Consider the following 20,846-nt stretch of genomic DNA (forward strand, 5'->3'; position numbering starts at 1 on the left):
GCCAACTTCGTCTCTGGGACCCAGACAGCTTGTGAGTCGCTAGGCGCTCGCCTCACCATTCTAGATGAGCTACAAGTCTCTCTGTGCAACCGGCGCACGGACCTCGACATTGAGGTCATACGCACCATGGGAATCCAGCCGAAGCCTTGCACCAAATGATCCCAGGTATACATGATAAAAGCTGCTTTGTGAAAACTCGTTTTGTTCACTATTTGGATGTAAGTGTGTAACAAAAAAAAAGAGGTTGGCAGAGGGCTCAGATGTGGTTATAGGACGACGTTTGTCAGGTCACGTGCCGTCATAGAGCCTCCTCGAATACCACGCAATGCAGAATGCAGAATAAATTGCGAACCTCGGAAGTCCCAAATGACTGGCGCAAAAAAAAAAAAAATGCGGCGGTGAGGGAAGCGGAAGGAGGATTAACTTGAAAATGGTATTCGCGTGTCCTGTGGGGCTCTTTCGAAACGCCACCTCTGGTTCATGTGATACTATGACCCCACTTAAACACCTATTTCTTTATGGAAAATCCTGTTCTCATTTGTCTTTTCGAAATAAAAATTGAAGCAGATAAAAGTTCCAGGCATATTTTTAAAGCTTTTGCACCAATAATCCTATTCCAACAAACTACATGCCCCCCCCCCCCCCCCCCAATACGTATTTCATAAAAGCAATTGGGGGGGGGGGGGTTTAAGCATGGCCTCATCCCAGTGTTATAGTGCGAAAGCCGTGATAGCCCCTTTAACACTTGCTGTTCAGTCCGCGGCTTTCTTTTATGCCTTATATTTAAATTAGGTTTTGGGGAAATTAAGGAGTTTTATACTTTTGAGAGGACGCCGAGGAATTGTGAACACCGCCTAATTTTTTCTCGTATATTGTACATTGGCTTTTAAGAAAGGAAAGGCACAGTATCGCCAGGCTTGGGAGAAGGAAGATGAGAGTTGAAGGGAGGGAAAACTTTTCGTTGTGGAAGACTACGAAGTAATTTGGCCACCTCTGGGCCTTTAAACTGTGCGGACATACACCCCCCCCCCCCCCCCCCCCAATCCAGGGCTTCCTCTCCGTTTAAGTTAGGTTTTGAAAAAAGAAAGCGCAGTATACATTTGGCTCATCATCATCATCAGGCTGACTATACTCACTGCAGGGCGAAGGCCTCTCCCATATTTCGCCAATTAACCCGGTTCTGTGCTAGCTGCATTCACTTGACTCCAACGAACTTCTTCACCTCATCCGCCCACCTAACTTTCTGCAGGCCCCTGCTGCGCTGTCCTTCCCTTGGAATACATTTGGGTGAACACCACGAAATCGTAGACACCCACACTTAATTAGGCCTTAGTCACTTGAAGGGCAAATTTAGTGTCACACGAAGAACCAGCGAAGGTTTCGCTTCCGTCATAAATTGGTTTAAGAGTAAGGAAAGACGCAGTATTTATCAAGGTCACTTTAAGGGGGAAACCTCCGTGACGCTGACGGCTCAAAAAGCTAGCGTAGTGAAGCTTTCGATTCAAAACGGTTTTAAAGCTGTAAAGTTGTTTCTGTCACAATAAAAGCTTTACTGCCGTGAAGCTAGCTTTCAGTTGTCAGGAAAAATGCGTTTGCGTGCACGATGTAGGGCTACTGAGCAAGGGGTTCACCCATTTATTCAACCAATACCTTCCATGTAAGTGAGAGAAGAAAAGGAAACAAAAGAAGCCAAATTTTCAATTCTGTGAAGATTGCTAGCTATTTTGGCCTTATTTAGACACACCCTTCTCATTAACTTACACGACCAGTATGAAGCACATTCAGCCTTTTTCCCCAATAATTGACTTCGCTCGAGTAAATGGGTGTTCACTGGTGGATGGAGAGTCGCATATAACAAAGTCTGAATTAGCCAAGGTCGATGTTTATAATTTTATCACACCTAAAATGAAACTGAGAGAGGAAACATTTGTTTGACGCACGAAATCTGGTGCCTCAAAGCACAGGTGCGAAAGGGAGCCTGAAAGAAAGGAGTTTGCACGGATGAGATGCAAGACGTCTGATCAGCGTGAATATTCGCTGCCCAACACTGGCAAACCCAAGCTCCGCCACTACTGTGGATTTTAGTCTGATAATGCTGGATGTGTACGAATGCTCTCTCAGTGCCAAGCTTATGCACACATGAGCAGGGATTGCGTACAGCGACTGATAGTTGGACTCAAGGCACTGAAAATAAGTCATGGTACCGCTGAGCAGCAAGAATTTAGTGGGGCGGTAAGGTCAAGAAGAAATTGAAGATTGAATATTGCTAAAATGTTATATTCCACAGTCATTAAAACACTTAAACTCAGATAAGTTTTCTCTAAAACAGGCACGCAATAAGTATATAAACATCAAAAAATAAAAATAAAGCATTGTCATTGCATCCACGGCCAACTAGACTAACACCGCAGTAGCTGAGAGGCTTTTTTTATTTTCGTTCTTTTTTTTTCTATGAAAACCTCTAGTTGCGAAGAAATTGTGTTGTGCAGTAGATACTTGTCAATATATGGGTTACAGATAGCCCCAGTTATGCATAGATAAATCGCCAACGGAATTCAAAGACAGCGCAAAAAACGTGTTCTGTGGTGACTTCATTACTACAAACTGTAAGAGACTTCTACGAGTCTAGAAGCGTTCTAGACATGTCCTGTGTTAGCTCGCTTCAAAGACAAAACGGCGCATAGCGAAACCACAGGGATCATATTTAGTTTGTCTAGAAGCGTTGGAAATCAATCAGCGCGCTCTGTGTAGTGTGTAGTGTAGGCCGCTGTGTAGTGTCCCCTTCCGACCTATCTCATTTAAAGCTACAAGGGCGGCGTTTTCAGCAGTAAGGAGCAAAGAAACTTTATCTTATATATATATATATATATATATATATATATATATATATATATATATATATATATATATATATATATATATATATATATATATATATATATATATATATATATATATATATATATATATATATATATATATACCGGGTGTCCCAGCTAACTTGAACCAAGGGTTACAAAATAATATATTTAAGGTAGGTCAGTGAAACCAATTGCATACAACTGCCAGCCTGTTTGCGCACTACAGGCAATTTTTTGTTTTGCATTTACTTAATTAGCTAATTATGTTAATTTTTCTAATTTATTAAATATCGACTTTAGACCCCACATGTGAATTGGAAAGTTGTAGAACACCTTCAGAAACCCCCATTCCATCAACTGCAATAAAGAAAATCTCACGTGTATCTTTTTTTCCGGGCTCAGAAGAAAGCCCGCGAAATACAAATAATACCACGTGACTAGCGCATTTGTGCGCCGCGATTGTGGTGCTCTCAGTCGTGGTTTGAGCGAACGACATAAGCTGCGGCCGTGACCCGATGGTCCCGTTGCAGCGGCAAGCAGAAATGTTGGCGATGGTTCGAGCGAGCTCGAGCTCGCCCGTCGCCACCGCGATTTTGGCCAGGCCTGCGCACCGCAGCAGCCTACATCACGACAGGGGGATGGCGATAAAGAACCGGCAAATGAAGGTGCAGCGCTAATTTTAGTCGAGTCACATGATGTCATCTCGCCCCTTTACCCAATCCTTTATGCGCAGATTCAGTGGCTGATACCTTATCGCTCATTCGTTTGTCGTGACGTTTGCTAATGGGAGAGAAGGAGGCCTTGTTAGAATGTCGGTGGTGTCGGCTCGCCGCTCTCGCTGCTACTGCACCGTAACGTGGGCCGGCTGTCTGACGCGGGCGAAGAAGCCATCGCAGGCATATCGGCCTGCCGCTTTAACGGGGCCAAGAAGACACGGCCGCAGCTGATTTCGTTCGCTCAAACCACGACTGAGAGCACCACAATCGCGGCGCACAAATGCACTAGTCACGTGGTATTATTTGTATTTCGCGGGCTTTCTTCTGAGCCCGGAAAAAAAGATACACGTGAGACTTTCTTTATCGCAATTAATGAAATGGGGGTTTCTGAAGGTGCTCTACAACTTTCCAATTAACATGTTTGGTCTAAAGTCGATATTTAATAAATTAGATAAATTAACATAATTAGCTAATTAAGTAATTGCAAAACAAAAAATTGTCTGTAGTGCGCAAGGAGGCTGGCAGTTGAATGCAATTGGTTTCACTGACCTACCTCAAATATATTATTTTGTACCCCTTGGTTCAAGTTAGCTGGGACACCCGGTATATATATATAACGTCCTTTATATATATTGCAGTAAAACTGGAAACACAAATGACGACGACGAAGAAAAAGCGTTCTGTGCAAGAGAAAAACCAAGGCAAAGTGGCGACCGTAGAGCATTGTATCCCCCCGCCCCCCTGCCAGAAGTATGCTCCCAGAGAAGAAATTATTTGAAAAATTCCTTTTGATCGCTTAGGACTGCCATTTCCCCCCCCCACACACACACGCACGCACACACTTCAGTTTTCTTCTTCCTCTCCTTTGGTGCAAGCGTCAAAGTGCATCTCCTAAAACCGGTGTGCGAGCTACTCTATAACTATAATAATGCAACTAGAAGATTCGTTTGTTAGCGCTTGTCTGTCTGGATTATACTTACAAACTTTATTGGATTTTTTATAATTATTTTTTATTGCTTACTAGTCCTATTACTTCAAAATTTCTCGAAATTATTTTAACAACTCCTAATTCTTTTTTAATACGTTATATATCATACAGTCTATGTCGGCGTTATGGATTCGATTCTAGCACATTCACTGAACTCTGGCCAATCCCCCACCATGGTTATGTGTCATATGCAGACAGGCGAGAAGAAGATGATGATCATAGTGATGATGATGATGATGATGATGATGATGATGATGATGATGATGATGATGATGATTATGATGATTAAACATGCATGTTGAGCCGTTCACTCGGGATATGGTATAAGTCCACAATGTGTGCATGCAGGCTCGTGACCAAATACGGAATGTTACAGTATTAAAACACCACATGACAATTCAAGCCCTCGATATGAAATAAAGGATTCATAAATAGGCTCATGTGTGTAGCATGTTTCGTACGAAGCTATTTAACGGTGCGTGGTTACTTTCGCGTACACATGAGAAATACTTTCCAAAGAGTTTGAGGCTCTCTCATTTGCCATGCCACAGGTCTGCACAATGGGTGTAAGTAGTTTGACAGTAAGGAGAAGAAGAGGAAATTTATTTGCATTTCGTAATTATTATAAGAAATATATATGACAAAATATATGCCTCCAATTGCGGTGCTGATCGCTTCCTACTGCAGTAGAAAGCTGAAGAAAACAAAGGAAAAATTAGTGGAGTTCTGTCCATTCAGGTATGAGCTATTTTACTGCACCTTCAACCGAAATGCCAGCGGTTCTATTCGCGCTCTAACTTTTCGGCGCGAGCGTTTTTCTTTTAAGGAGGCACTCTGCAACGACATGAGGTCACTACCGGTTACGTAATCACTGTGTTCACCAATCAGGGAATTTCTTTGTGGCGCCGGGGTTTTCGGTGAACCTGGGCTCTAATTCTGTCGCTTTACAAATCAGACCGCTCGAATTTGTTTCATTGAAGACCGCATGGTGCACGCCTCGCGAGCCTGATCAAGCCGGCAGCGATAATAACGCACGCGAAGCGCGCCTCGATGACAGGCTTGTAAATATACGAACACACTGAATGAAAATCGACAAAGATTTCACCGTCGCTACTTGACTCAGCAAAGCAGTGGCGCATTTTTGAAGTAGAGAAGAGCGCGCTTTGTTGCTGCCAGCTTGAGTGACGTTTGAAGCAGCGTTGGTCGTAAGGAATGGCTTTATCACGCGCTGTCCCCTCTTGTATCGAGTGTAATCTTCGGTTTGCGGCCGCACCGTAGCGAAGAGTGCGCTGTTCAACATAGTTGCGGTGATATCAGCCACAACTTATAAATTACAGCTGGCTCAACTGGCGCAACTGGAGAGAAGCCTGGCTTGTACCTAGTGATAGAGCGTAAGCTGTGTTGCGGAGATAACCTCTTTAAGACCACCGTTTAATCCGCGATTTTTTCATATTTCTTAAAGTTAGGCTTTGGGGAAACAGAGGCGCCTTATACTTTCGGGTGGACCCCCCGGAATGGTAGATACTGTTACGACCGTGCATCATCCGCACTTGCGCGCTCTATTGTTCGCCTGTGGGCATGGATAAGTGCTGTGGATATGTGCTGTTGGTACAATGGCTCTAAGTGAGCCTGTTTCCAGGAATCCTGTTTTGTAAGCCTGTTTTGCTTTGTGGACACCCTGCAAATGCCAAATTGACCCTGTCAAGAGAGCGTCTAGAAAAACACAAAGAAACGTCGCCCTGTGAGAAATAGCCGGAAGTGCTTTTGTTCAACTGTTCCCCTTCCCGTCGAGAGGCGCTATTGTCAAGTGAGGAACGCCTATTGTCCAAAGGAGACGATCGGAGTGAAACGTCCGCTGACGTACAGGAGGAGAAGAAGGGAGCATGATGATTACGGCCATTAGAGGATTTCCCGGGAATGCAGGAAAGAGTTACAATTGCCGGAAAGGGACAATGTTGGGAGCAGTATTCGTGGCGCGCACGTACACTTGGGTTTCTGAGAAGGAAATCCACTTGCCGGAACCACCATATCGGATCATTGCAGAAGAATCGAAATTTGCCTCCTCGCCGTTCCCAAGCTCTACCCGCCAACAAGTGACCACGCCCGACAAAACAATACTGGACAAGTCAGTGCATCAGACCATCAGTGCAGTGATGTGTTCGATTGGATGCCGATATCTGAGGGGCGTGCCCTGGATTTGGTTGGTCAGCATCTTCAGAGAGGGGCTGGACATAGGGGGTTTTAAGGACGCTGCAGAGCACGAAATGTCGCTCTGAGCCCTGGGTAAACGGCTCATCCAGTCGCTTCTCGCTATGAACTCTTAACGCTTGTCATTTTGCTGATGTACCCTTCTTTTTCGTGTAAATAATCATGTAAATAAGTTTTCTCACAGTGCCATTAAACCTGCTTGTATATATTTTACCAACTTCGAAGATTCAGTCCTTCTTCAACCCCGAGTCTCTGCACGCTACCAAGTGAAGGCCGGGTCGACTTAGCCCCAGCGTCACGACAACTGGTGACCAGCGTTGGGATCTGAATCTACAAGCCACAACATCTGGTGATTGGAGGTGGATCTGAAGCTACAAGCCACAACATCGTGTGATCGGAGGTGGCATCTCAAGCAACAAGCAGGAGCAACAATCGGCCAACAAGAGAGCAGCTCGGAACATCGATCGCATGTGTGGGTGAGTGCTTGGCTTTTCTTCTGATGTGGACCAGGTTCTAGAACAGGGTTAGATTTTAGAACTGGTAAAAAGTGTTGAAACGCCTTTAGGTTTGGTAGTTTGCACTGTTGTTTTGGAAGTAGCCGACACTCGGAGCGATCATGGACCTACAAAAGCTGCAGAAACCGGAACTGTTGCTATTATGTGAGGAACTGGGAATTGATACAAGTGGTTTGGCACGAAAACCTTTGATTATAAAGGCAATCACAGATTTGGGAGCCGATGATGAGGAGCTCAGTGAAGCATGGAACCTCATCGGACAAAAAAAGGAGGAACAACTCAGACAGCAGAAAGAGCGGGAAAAAGAGGAAACGAGGCGTGAGCGTAAACTTGAGCGGGAAAAGGAGGAAAAGGAGCGCGAACGTGAGAGGGAAAAAGAGGAAAAGAAGCTAGACATTGAGCTCCGGAAATTAGAACTAGAGTTGAGCAAGAGGTCGGGCGATTGTCCCCAGCTAGCGGTACCTCGTCTCAACAAGGAGGCAGATTTCAAGATGTCAAAGTACATGCAGCCATATGTGATATCAGGGGATATCGGTCTGTATCTGGCTAACTTTGAGCGAACCTGCGAAAAACTGTCCTTCCAGCGAGACACTTGGTCTCAGAGATTATTGACGGTTCTGCCCTGCGAGGCAGCGGAGGTTGTCGCGCGGCTAAGCAAGGAGGACGCGGACAACTACGAGAAGGTCAAAGCTTGCCTTCTGAGAAAGTATAGGCTTAGCGCCGAGGCGTTCAGACAACGTTTTCGGAACGCTACTAAGTCCAGGGACGAGAGTTACCCTGAATTCCTGTACAATTTAAGAGTCAATTTGGGCGAGTGGCTAAAGAGCACTGATTCCTACAGTGAAAGGGACGCTGTAGTCGAGCGAATTCTTTTGGAGCAGTTTTATAACTGCCTCCCAGAAAATGAAAGAAATTGGTTACAGGACCGAGGCGACATTAAGTAGGCAACTGAAGCTGCCGAACTCATTGAGGAGTACGCTTCGCGCCGACAATTCAGCAACCCAGCAGTGGATAGGCCCCGCAATCCCAAGTTGAGTGTGAATAACCGTCAGAAAAGGCACTTTGCTAGATTTGCAAACGAAGAAAGGAAGGCTTCTTCAGGCAAACGGCCTAGAAAGGACGGCAGTGAGAAAAGTGGGGTAGTGACCAACGCGCAGAACACAAAGAACAAGCTTGGGGCTAGGAAGCCGCTCACATGCTTTAGGTGTAATGAGCAGGGTCACATTGCCGTCAACTGCCGGAAAGAAAAGATTGCTTTCTCGTATGTCAGTGACTGCGATGAAAATATGCAGCTTTTGGAACCCTACCTGCATGACCTAGTAGTCAACGGGAAGCCTTGCAAGGTACTGCGCGATTCGGCCGCAACGATGGATGTTGTCCATCCGGCGTATGTGGCGCCTTCTGACTATACAGGACAGTGTGCATGGATCCGCCAGGTAGTGGAGGCACAGAGTATGTGCTTGCCAATCGCGAACGTGGTCATCGAGGGTCCTTTCGGCGAGTTAACAACCGAGGCTGCCGTTTCAGGAAAGCTTCCTAAGTGCTATCCGTATTTGTTCTCCAACAAATCGGACATGCTACTGCGAAAGAGGGGCATCCTTTTCGGAGACAGAGTTGTGCAAGCCTTAACACGTTCAAAGGCGCGAGAACTAGCTACACTGCTCTTTCCAGAAAAATCCACAGCGGAGGAAACGGCAGTTAAAACAGTGGTCGATGCGGAAGAAAGCGGGTCAGAAAACTTTGAGAGCGAGACATCTCAGATAAGCCAACTTGAAAGTGAGCTTGATGAGACGCGGAATGAGGACGTTCTTGAGAGTAACCTCTTGCCGCCAGTGTCTAGTAATCTCACGAGACTTTTAAGTGGAACCCGAGAGGACTTAGCTATGGAGCAAGCCAATGATCCCAAGATACAGGAGATAAGGGAGAGCCACCGCGCCACTAAGACAGCAAAGAATATTTCTTTTGAGATGAGAAAGGGAGTGCTGTATCGCTTATTCAAGGATAAGCGCGGAGTAGAGCGGGACCAATTAGTCGTTCCCCAAAAGTACCGCGGAGACTTACTGCGACTTTCCCATGGCTCGTGGTCATGTCACCTTGGAATAAAGAAAACAAAGCAGAGGCTGTTGCAAGAATACTATTGGCCTGGATGTTTTAAGGACACGGAAAATTTTGTACGGTCATGCGACACGTGCCAGCGGGTTGGAAAGGCGCAAGATAAGTGGAAAGCTCCGATGGTGTTAGTACCAATCATTACCGAGCCGTTTCACCGGTTAGTAATAGATGTAGTTGGGCCACTTCCTGTGACAGAGTCAGGGTACCGTTATATCCTCACTATGTTATGCCCAGCCACAAAGTTTCCAGAGGCTGTTCCGCTGCGCGAGGTGACGTCCGAGAGTGTAGTGGATTCGCTGCTGTCAGTGTTTGCACGAGTTGGATTCCCTTCCGAGGTCCAAAGTGATCAGGGTAGCGTTTTCACGAGTGTCCTCACCACCTCATTTCTCGAGCGATGCGGCATTAAGGTAGTGCATAGCTCGATCCATCATCCGCAGAGCAACAGCGTAGAAAGATGGCACTCTGTTCTCAAACGAGTCCTGAGGGGACTGTGCTATGAAAACAAGCGCGAATGGGATACCTGCCTGCCTGCAGTGCTTTTCGCTTTGCGGTCAGTGCCGCACGAATCCACTGGATTTAGCCCAGCCGAGTTGGTGTACGGAAGGTCACTGCGCTCACCTTTGCGAATGGTGCGCGAAGCCTGGGAGGGGCGCGGAGAAGACCCAACAGTAGTAGAATTCATTCTGAACCTCTTGAATCGCTTACATAACACTAAGGAACTCGTTGAGGCCAGCATGAAGTCAGCCCAGGCTCGTTCCAAAGTGTACTATGATAAGTCAGCCCGTCAAAGGACGTTTTGTATCGGGGACCAGGTGATGTTGCTGAGAAGTTCAAGGCAGAATAAGCTCGAAGTACAGTGGGAAGGACCGGCTGAAGTCGTTGCAAAGCTTTCTAACACTAACTACGCAGTGAAAATCCCCGGTAGGCGTAAAGAAGTGCGCATTTATCATTGCAATCTTATGAAGCCTTATGTGCAGAGGGAAACCATGGTAAATCTAACGTTGAACCTTCCCGATGAGATGGGGGATAACTTGATTTGCCTCAGCGGAAAAGGAAGCAACGCTCAGGAGCTTCTCAAAAAGACAGAGCAGAGAGGAGAACTAAAGAAATCCCAGCTGTCCGATCTGGGCGAGATAATAACAGAGTTTGAGGCCTGCTTCGTGGACAGGCCAGGCAGGACTGATTTGACTGAGCACGATATTGAGCTGACTTCAGACGTGCCAGTGCGATCAAGGTGCTACCGATTCTCTCCAAGGCAAAGAAATTCTGGATAGGGAAGTAACTCGCATGCTGGAATTGGGAGTAATAAAACCCTCGGAAAGCGATTATGCTTCGCCTGTGATCTTAGTAGAAGCTCCAGGTAAAGACCCTAGGCCTGTGGTAGACTACCGAAAGCTAAATTCTCTCACCAGGGATCAAGTGTATCCTATTCCGAATATTGAGGAGAGAGTAGAACAGGTCAGTAGAGCGGCATATGTGACTACGCTGGACCTTACTCGAGGATACTGGCAAGTACCGCTCACTAAACGCGCCAGCAGATACGCGGCTTTCGTCACTCCGACGGGCAGCTACCAGCCAACAATGATGAGTTTCGGGCTCAAAAATGCTCCATTTTGTTTTTCCCGACTCATGGATAGGGTTTTAAAGGGGTGTGAAACATTCGCGGTGCCTTATTTAGATGACATTGCGGTTTTTTCCGACTCATGGGCGGACCATATGGTACATCTAAGAGCTGTACTGAGCCTTTTGCGTCAAGCTGGACTAACCGTAAAGGCCCAGAAATGTTGCCTGGCAAGGGCGACCGTGGACTACTTGGGTCACAATGTAGGTCAAGGTTTCAGGAAACCCAGCGAGATTAAGATTTCTGCGGTAGCAGACTACCCGCGGCCGAGCACGAAGACGGAAATTCGAGCATTCCTGGGTCTGACTGGGTACTACAATCACTACATCCCTAACTATTCAGCTTTGGCTAGCCCTCTGACCGACGCTCTCCGCAAGACAGAACCGACAAATGTAGTCTGGGACGAACAAAAGGAAGCCTCCTTCGTAAACCTGAAGGCTGTGCTGATTAGCCGTCCGGTATTGCGAGCTCCAGACTATGGCCGAGAATTCACGGTCCAGTGTGATGCTGGTGATCGAGGGCTAGGTGCTGTTCTCTGCCAGAGAGATGACGACGGTAATGAGCAGCCCGTGCTCTACCTGAGCAGAAAACTGAGTTCTAGAGAGAGAGCTTATTGCGCGTCAGAGAAAGAGTGCGCTTGCATTGTATGGGCCATACAAAAATTGCAGTGCTATCTTGGAGGGGCCAAATTCACCGTAGAGACGGACCATTGTCCCCTGGCTTGGCTGCAAACTGCGACATGGAAGAACAGCCGCCTTCTTAGGTGGAGCTTGATTTTACAGCAGTACAATTTTGAAATAAGATACAAAAAAAAAGGGAAGCTAAATGGGAATGCGGACGCGCTTAGCCGCTCTTTCTAAGCGGTCCGAGATGTTCCTCACCATGTATCCAAATTGATAATCAGGTTTTTTTTTTTTTCGTGCGCTTGTATATGTGTGACTATGTAAAGCAGCACGTTTGGTTTTCTAGGAATACGTGGGTCCTGAACGTCTTGAGAGTGGGCTTTTCTCGAACAACAATGGCAGTTTTCTTTTAACCTGGTCTCTTCAGACGGGAGCCGAGTGCTTGCTTCGACATGTGGTTGAGTTTCAGAGACAGCTCAAGCAAATCGGCCTACGACGATCAAGACAACGCGACAAGCAACAGCGAGCTTCAAGCGTTCATGTGCAGGCCATTAAGTCGTCTCTTCATGCAGCAGCTGCGACTGCTGCCCTCCGAGACTCTTCTGGCGGGGGAGGAGGCTGTTACGACCGTGCATCATCCGCACTTGCGCGCTCTATTGTTCGCCTGTGGGCATGGATAAGTGCTGTGGATATGTGCTGTTGGTACAATGGCTCTAAGTGAGCCTGTTTCCAGGAATCCTGTTTTGTAAGCCTGTTTTGCTTTGTGGACACCCTGCAAATGCCAAATTGACCCTGTCAAGAGAGCGTCTAGAAAAACACAAAGAAATGTCCCCCTGCGGGAAATAGCCGGAAGTGCTTTCTTTCTTTTGTTCACCCTTCCAGTCGAGAAGCGCCATCGTCCAGTGAGGAATGCCTACTATCTAAAGGAGATGACAGAGTGACATGTCCGCTGACTTGCAGGACAAGAAAGGAGCATGACGCATACGGCCATTAGATGATTTCCCGGGAATGCAGGAAAGATTTGCAATTGCCGGAATGGGACAATGCTGGAAGCGTATGCGGCGCGCATGTGCACTTGGGTTTCTGAGAAGTAAATCCACTTGCCGGAACCAGCCTATCGATTCTTGGCTGAAGAATAGAAATGTACCTCCTCGCCGTTCCCAAGCTTTTCCCGCCAACAAGTGACCAGGCTCAACGAAACAATGCCGGGCCAGTCAGTGCTTCAGACCATCAGTGCAGTGATGTGTTCGATTGGATGCCGATATCTGAGGGGCGTGCCCTGGATTTGGTTGGTCAGCATCTTCAGAGAGGGGCTGGACATAGGGGGTTTTAAGGACGCTGCAGAGCACGAAATGTCGCTCTGAGCCCTGGGTAAACGGCTCATCCAGTCGCTTCTCGCTATGAACTCTTAACGCTTGTCATTTTGCTGATGTACCCTTCTTTTTCGTGTAAATAATCATGTAAATAAGTTTTCTCACAGTGCCATTAAACCTGCTTGTATATATTTTACCAACTTCGAAGATTCAGTCCTTCTTCAACCCCGAGTCTCTCCACGGTACCAAGTGAAGGCCGGGTCGACTTAGCCCCAGCGTCACGACAATACCTACTCCTAACCAGGTCAGAGCATGTTTTCTCATTTTGTCTTGCAAAGTGTAAATTGGTTTACAAGAAAAGTAAAACGCAGTATCTGTCAGACTTGAGAAAAGAGAGGAAGATGGGAGTGAAAGCAAAAAGAGTAAAAGAGGTCCTATAGTTGAGGGCTACGAAGTAATTCCGGCCACCTGGCGGCCATGCGCTGACACGGCACAATACAAGGCAGCCTCCCCGTTTAAGTTAGATTTTGGGAAAAGGAAAGGCGCAGAATACTTTTGGTGACACCGCGGAGTAGTGAACATTCGCACTTAATTAGGTCAAGATCACTTGAAGGTCAAATTAAGTGCCAAATTTAGTGCTGTGCCCAAGGATGCGGGATCGAATCCCGGCCGCGGCGGCCGCTTTTCGATGGAAGCGAAAAGCAAGACGCACCTGTGCTGTGCGATGTCAATGCACGTTAAAGGACCCCTGGTGGTCGAAATTTCCGGAGCCCTCCATTACGGCGTCTATACCCAGTCGCTAAACCCCATAAACCATACAACACATACCCTCAACTACGTACACACGCAAGGATAGGGGGTGCCGACACTCCCGACAGCACTCCGCGTCGCGGACAACCGCAGCCGCAGTCATCGCAATGTTCAAGAGCGCATACTGCTGATGTTCCCCGTATGAACCGCCAGGACGAAGCAGTAGGGTTTTCTGTCTCTCGGTGTTCCATTTACTTTTGGGACACTTGTTATTTCAATTGATGAAGGCGATGAGAGGCCCCGCTTGGCTGTGCTACAAGAAAGGTGCGTTTTCAGAACAGCGGTGAGATAGCGTCATCATGCTGTAGAAGACGCTGTTACATTTGGCGCGCGGCCCCTTGGTAGCGTTGGCCTGGCGGCTCCGTGGACGGCGGACGGCATCAAAGGTGCCAGCAAAGACGAGGCGTCTTTTAACGAAACAACCTTTACTGCAACATCAGGAAGAAACGGGCAGTGAAGCTGACCCGGAGAGATTACAGACACTCTCACACAGCTGGTGTCTAGCGTCGTGTCAACGGCGCGTCAAAGTAGTCTCTGTCCCAGCGGAGTCGGCCGCTGCTTTTTATAGTTTTTCCAGTTCACAGGGAAAGGGTAAACCCTCACAGGAAAGGGAGAGCCAAACATGTTGGTTCACGACGAATGACTCAATCGCAGATGTTCCGACCTCATCTCCTCCACCTCCTGCAGACAGGAGAGGGCGACGCACTTTCCCTCGATCTCCAGGCTTGGCCAGCTTGTGCACACACACGCACGCACACACATTTGGCGCGTGGCAGGAACACGCTGAGACTTGTCGGCGGGAGGAAGCGTTGCGCGGCCGATGAACGGCGTCGAAATGGCCGATCCGCTCGCGGTTCTGCCTGTTGCTATGCGGTGGCCGCGTCAGCTGTCCCCCTTCTCGGGGGAGAAACGTAACAGACTGCCCCGCCGGGGGAGGGAGATCCCGAAGGGCAGGGGACTGCATCCGCTGTCCGGAGGGATCGGGATGTTGCTGCTAGCCGGGGTCGTCCAACTCAGCTTCTCTTGAGCTCAAACAGCCTGAAGAAGTCCTTGGCAAGTCCGGGTTTCCAAGGCACTCTGCAACTTGTCTTCCGGAGAGATTTCTGGCAACCCACAACGTCACAACCACGCTAGACTCAACCGTTCAGCCAGCAAGCACGGCACAAACTTCACTAAGTTCCGCCAGACTCTTTCCCTCTTATGCCCCCATCAATATTAAAGGGCAGCTCAGCAGCACTTGGAACGCGTCCACAAATTTGAAAATCGCATTTTCAAAACAGCATTCCCAAACAAAAATAATACAATACAAATGTTCAAAATCCTATGCCAGGAAGAAAAACACCAAGAAGTGAAAACTGGGGCTTCTTCTCACGTTAGGGGCTCCGACTTAAGCCATCGGCGTTACCGTTGAGATCACCCTTTTCACTAAAGCTTCGGCTGTCCGTTTCACGAAACAACCGTACCTTCCTGTGTCTGTGCAAAGAAACACATGAGCATGAGTCACTCACTTTTCCAAACAACCTATCCCTCTCCTTACGCTTTGCGCACCAGTCACGCATTTTCTGGGCAAGGGCGCATTTGTGCCTTTGGGATAGTCGCTTTCTCTTTCGCGATAGCTTCAACTTGCTCCATTCTTTCTCGCGCCTGCCTTTCCGTTTTTTTCTACGGCAGCACTGAAACACATGCTTTGTGCTTTCTTTTCGCAATCTTTGGAGTTTGCTCTCCTTACGATGGCAGCATTCTTTCTCGCGCCTGCCCTTTCGCGTTTTTCGTCGGCAGCGCTGGAATACTAGCCTTCTGCTTTCTTTTTGCAACCGTTTGAGCTTGCTCTCCTTACGACGGCAGCAATCTTTCTCGTGCCTGCCCTTCCGCGTTTTTCGGTGGCAGCCCTTGAATACTCTAGTCCTACTTTCTTTCGGCGCGAGCTCTGGCAAGCTAGCGGTAACCGGAGCTAGTAGGACACCGGTGTCGTCGAAGCGGTCAAAGTGCGGTGCAGCGTCTGCATCGCAGCCAACAGCGCATGACTCACTTTCCGTCAAGTCCGAACGACAACTGCTCACGCCAGCCCTCAAGCTAGGCATTTCCTCTGGCGGCGCCGCGGCTGCATCGCATGACTCACTTTCAGTCAAATCCGAACAACCGCTTACGCCAGCCCTCAAGCTAGGCATTTCCTCTGGCTCGCCACTCACGTTACACGGGTCCTCCGATGAGCCGCATTGCTCAGCGCTAACCGGTGCACGATCAAGCTCCTTCGACAGCTGGGGCGCTTCGGATTGCGTGAGGGTCATGGGTGCCACGTCCGCGTTCGCACTGGGGTTGCTTTCGCGAATACAACCTAGCGTGGTATTGGGGCACGAACGATTCTGACTTTGCTCTGGTCGTTCACTGTCGCCTTCGCAAGTCTCGCTCTCTACAGCGGACGCGCACTCCTCGTCGGTCTGCCCTGGATGATCACAACTCGCGGGCTGCGCAGTTTCCCTGATCGGCACTTCGTTTTTCTGCGTGCCCTGCTCTACGACACAGCTGATTTTCTCATTTCCTAGCTGATTTCCATCTCCGTCGCGCTGTACACAAGCTTCTGCTTTCGACTCGAGAGACGGTTCAGTTACTACCAGTTCCCCACTCTCATTTGATGGAACTGTATCTCCTACAGCTACTTGGGTTGGCATGCAGTTCACCTCGCTTAACGGCGTCACTTCGGACTTCCCGCCGATTAAGCATGTGCTAACCGTCTCAGCTAGTGGCTCGACCAAGGTAACACGATGCTCTTCTGTTAGAGGCTCGGTCGGCTCGCTACTGCGGTCACCTTGCTCGGCCGCTTCCCCAAGCTGTTTCTCACACTCCGGTGCAAGTTCGATTTGCTCCGGAACTTCCGCACTGTCTAGCCAATCGCTTACAGCGTCTTTAAACTGATACGCCAAATCAAAGTACGACTTGTAACACTTTTTCTCGCTCTCATATCTTTTCCGAAGATCATGAGGCGTTATCTGATATCGTATCAGCAATGACTCTTTTAGTTCATCATAATTTTTTAAGCGGTCGCCAACCAATCGCTTGAGTTCATCCGACGCTTCAGCGGAGAGAAGAGCTACCAACATCTGCGCCCAACTATCTCGCTCGAAACGTTTACTTCTGCAGACACTTTCGAAGTCTGCCAAATACTTTGCCATATCCTCGGCGATGAGGAACGGTGGCGGACCGTCTCGCGGTATTGAACTGTTACAATGAATGGCATTAAAAGCTTTAATCTTTTCCACGCTCATTCCATGTGCTGAAATCTCCAGCTGTATCAGTTTGCTTACGCGGGCGTCCTCTTTCTCGTAACGTTCCCTACGTTCACGATCCTCTTTCTCGCGACGTTCACGTTCCTCTTTCTCATGACGTTCACGTTCCTCTTTCTCATGACGTTCGTCAATGATCTGAAGGCATTCCAAAAGCTCGTCATCTTCAGCTTCCAACGCAAGAATAGCCTTTAACACTTCTGGTTTTCTGAGTTTGTCTGACAAATTCAGACCCAACTCCTCCGCAAGCTCCAGCAATTTCGGTTTGCGCAACGACTTCAAATCCAAACCCATGGCTGTTCCGAGTGCTGCCTTCTCTACTGCCCACTATTGCCTTGCTGCACTTAACCCAGCAACAACAACAACACAATTACCAGCTCTGTTCTCTACCTAACAAAAGCCTGGCAAAACTCAGTAGAAGAAAGTCCCGCACTCACCAAACCTCGCAGCCAAGAATCCAACGCAGTCGTTCCGCTGCAGGCAACCAGTCATCACACAGGGCTCGTTGCACTGCTCCCGCCTTTCCGCTGAGCTGCTTTGATTCACGGGTCACGCCTGTGACATCTCCGCTCTTCCCACCAGATGTTGCACCTCGGTCAGGCCTAGCTCGTTTCACCGACCACGGTCACTGCTTGGTCGTCCTCGTCTCTCCGCTGTTCACCAGTTGTTGGACGGCGGTATCGCGTCGTCCCACCGACCACGGTTACGGCTTGGTCGTCCCACCGATGCCTACCAGTTGTTACATTTGGAGTCGCGTGGCTCTGGTATCGCACCGCTGCCACCAGTTGTTACGTCTGGGGGTCGCGAGTGCCAGGGGCGCGCGCCCCACCGCTGCCACCAGTTGTTACATTTGGCGCGCGGCCCCTTGGTAGCGTTGGCCTGGCGGCTCCGTGGACGGCGGACGGCATCAAAGGTGCCAGCAAAGACGAGGCGTCTTTTAACGAAACAACCTTTACTGCAACATCAGGAAGAAACGGGCAGTGAAGCTGACCCGGAGAGATTACAGACACTCTCACACAGCTGGTGTCTAGCGTCGTGTCAACGGCGCGTCAAAGTAGTCTCTGTCCCAGCGGAGTCGGCCGCTGCTTTTTATAGTTTTTCCAGTTCACAGGGAAAGGGTAAACCCTCACAGGAAAGGGAGAGCCAAACATGTTGGTTCACGACGAATGACTCAATCGCAGATGTTCCGACCTCATCTCCTCCACCTCCTGCAGACAGGAGAGGGCGACGCACTTTCCCTCGATCTCCAGGCTTGGCCAGCTTGTGCACACACACGCACGCACACACATTTGGCGCGTGGCAGGAACACGCTGAGACTTGTCGGCGGGAGGAAGCGTTGCGCGGCCGATGAACGGCGTCGAAATGGCCGATCCGCTCGCGGTTCTGCCTGTTGCTATGCGGTGGCCGCGTCAGCTGTCCCCCTTCTCGGGGGAGAAACGTAACAACGCTATAACGGTTCGGCATGACGCCGCGCGGATAGCGTGCTGTACGTTGAGGAAACCGATTGAGAGTATTCCAATGATTATGGCAGATTTACATCCTCATCGGACTAAAGCTGAGCTTTCACATTGCCACACGACCATTCCGGTTTGAGACAATCATCTTTTTCTGTACCGCATTCAGAGCTATATCTTTACAGCGTAAGCTCTGCTCAGTTCAAAAGTCGCTCAGTGTCTAGTTCCAACCATTGGCATTCAGCTCATCCTCTTTATTCTCACGTCCAGAAGGGGATCGTCCAAGGCGGTGTGGGGTCGTCGTCCAGGAGGGCAGGCAGCGAACCGCGGGTCGTCTCCGTAGTGAAGAGCAGAAACGAAGAGAGCGAGACGGCGGAGCGTGCCTTCCTTTGTAGCCTCCTCGCGCTGGACCGGTTATCCCCGAATGAGCAGAGAGGGAGAAACAGGCAGCGCGCAGGGAGTATTGGGAAGTGGCGCGGCCTTTGAATGCGCGGCGCGCCACGGGCCCTAAAGTTATGCGACGCAGGTCCCCACAAACTAGACCGTGAGTGTAAGTCCGCGGAGCACATGACTCAAATAATCGATGAAACCAGTGCTAAATCGCCGGACATCGCCATCGAGAGACTGGTGGATCACAGCATTCGTTTAGCACAGTGTGTATCGGTCACAACACGCTTCAAGTGAAACTTTGCTAATCCATGCTAAATCGAGCTAACGCTCGTCCAAATCGATTAAACCAAATTAAATCACTGCTATATTTTTATTTATTGACCTTGCGAATTTTCGAGGGCGGCTTAGATTGTATTATGGATCCCAACTAGCTTTTAGTATGGGGATCCGGATGCTGTGACATACATGCCCTGTACTATCTGCCTGAAATAAAATAAAATCAATCAATCAATCAATCAAAGTGATGTAGTTTGCTGTCGAGCTTTTGCCTGGTTACCTGTCTTTTGCCGATTTTGTGCTAAAGGTGCTCCAGACCTAACGGAGAATACTTGTTCTGAGAGGAATGATGACAATTCTAAGAGATTTCAAATTCTTGTAGTTTATTTTTTGACCACAATAAATACATGCATATTTTTCTTCATCTCGCGTAGGGACGGACTTTGAGACTGCTAATGTGCGCATCTAACTTGCCGATGAGCCACGAACTTTCTCTTGCCTACGGGAGGTAATTAATGGACGGCATGGCTTCCGGGTCTTTACACCAATGAAAGCTCCTAGCTGGCTTAATTGGCACTACAGTGCCTTTCGGGCATAAGTAGCAAAGACCGTAGATATCAACAGCATGCGTGCCTAATATGCTGACTGAAGCGTACAGGAGATATGTTTCACTGCAAAAAGTACGCAAATACCAGCATTTTCTTGTACCGTATCTTCTTTAACGGCCCCTTTCAGAGCCCACGCAAGTCGTAACGTACTTCACGTTTTCGCCTGTAGCCTAATTAGCAATAAGACTGCATCCAGCCCCCACACAGTGCTTCTTGAGCGGCTCCTAGATTAGCTATATTTCGCGCTGAATTTCTGTTTGCTTAAATTGCCTTGTTATTGACGTATTCACAAATCTTATTAACGTGCTAATTCGAGAAAGCCAAATGAGTAGCTGCCAAGTGAAAACTCAATGATATTCGTCTTACATACAAGCCAAGAAACTTCCCTTTCACTCTCCTTTTTCGTAGTAGGCGATGTCCTTGTGCACCATACAAAGATGCGCCCTGGTCTTACTAGAACAGTGTGGGTGAATAGCGGATGTTCATGCTTGGTCAATTAGCTATTTGTACGAGTTTTTCACTGAGAACAGCAACAATTCTCAGGCATCCAGGATAACTGCGTGCTTTCTTTTTGCATCAAAAAACACAGTTGCGATCAGCCCATTATGTTTTCTTTGTGTTGTGGACACCATGAAATAACTTATATATAGACGCCATTCAAATTCTACGACATGATGGGGATGTGTCTAAGCAGACAGCTCAGAAGAAATCATTTTTGACGTCTTGATTATCCCCTATAATCAAAAGCACCCGACTCATAGTTCGTACCATATAGTTTCCTTACGATTTAACCTGCAGGTGCGCGTCTTTGTTACTTATGCGCTTTTTTCAGATATGCAAGTACGGTGGTTCACGGTATGGTCTGATGATTTGCTTTCGATGGTCTCCAGCACGAATCATTCGTAAGGATTGTTACATCGTTTGTTTACAGATCAACGATTGACGTTTCCACAAGAGAGCCCAGTCGTGGTTACATCTTATTGTTGTAGTTGTAGGAATGAAATGATGGGTACTCTCGACTGCATCCAGTTTCTTTACTGCTGTTAGACTTAGAGGAAGCGCGTTCTCCC

Source organism: Amblyomma maculatum, chromosome 1, assembly GCF_055883805.1.
Source record: "Amblyomma maculatum isolate TAMU_Amacu chromosome 1, ASM5588380v1, whole genome shotgun sequence".
NCBI lineage: Eukaryota > Metazoa > Arthropoda > Arachnida > Ixodida > Ixodidae > Amblyomma > Amblyomma maculatum.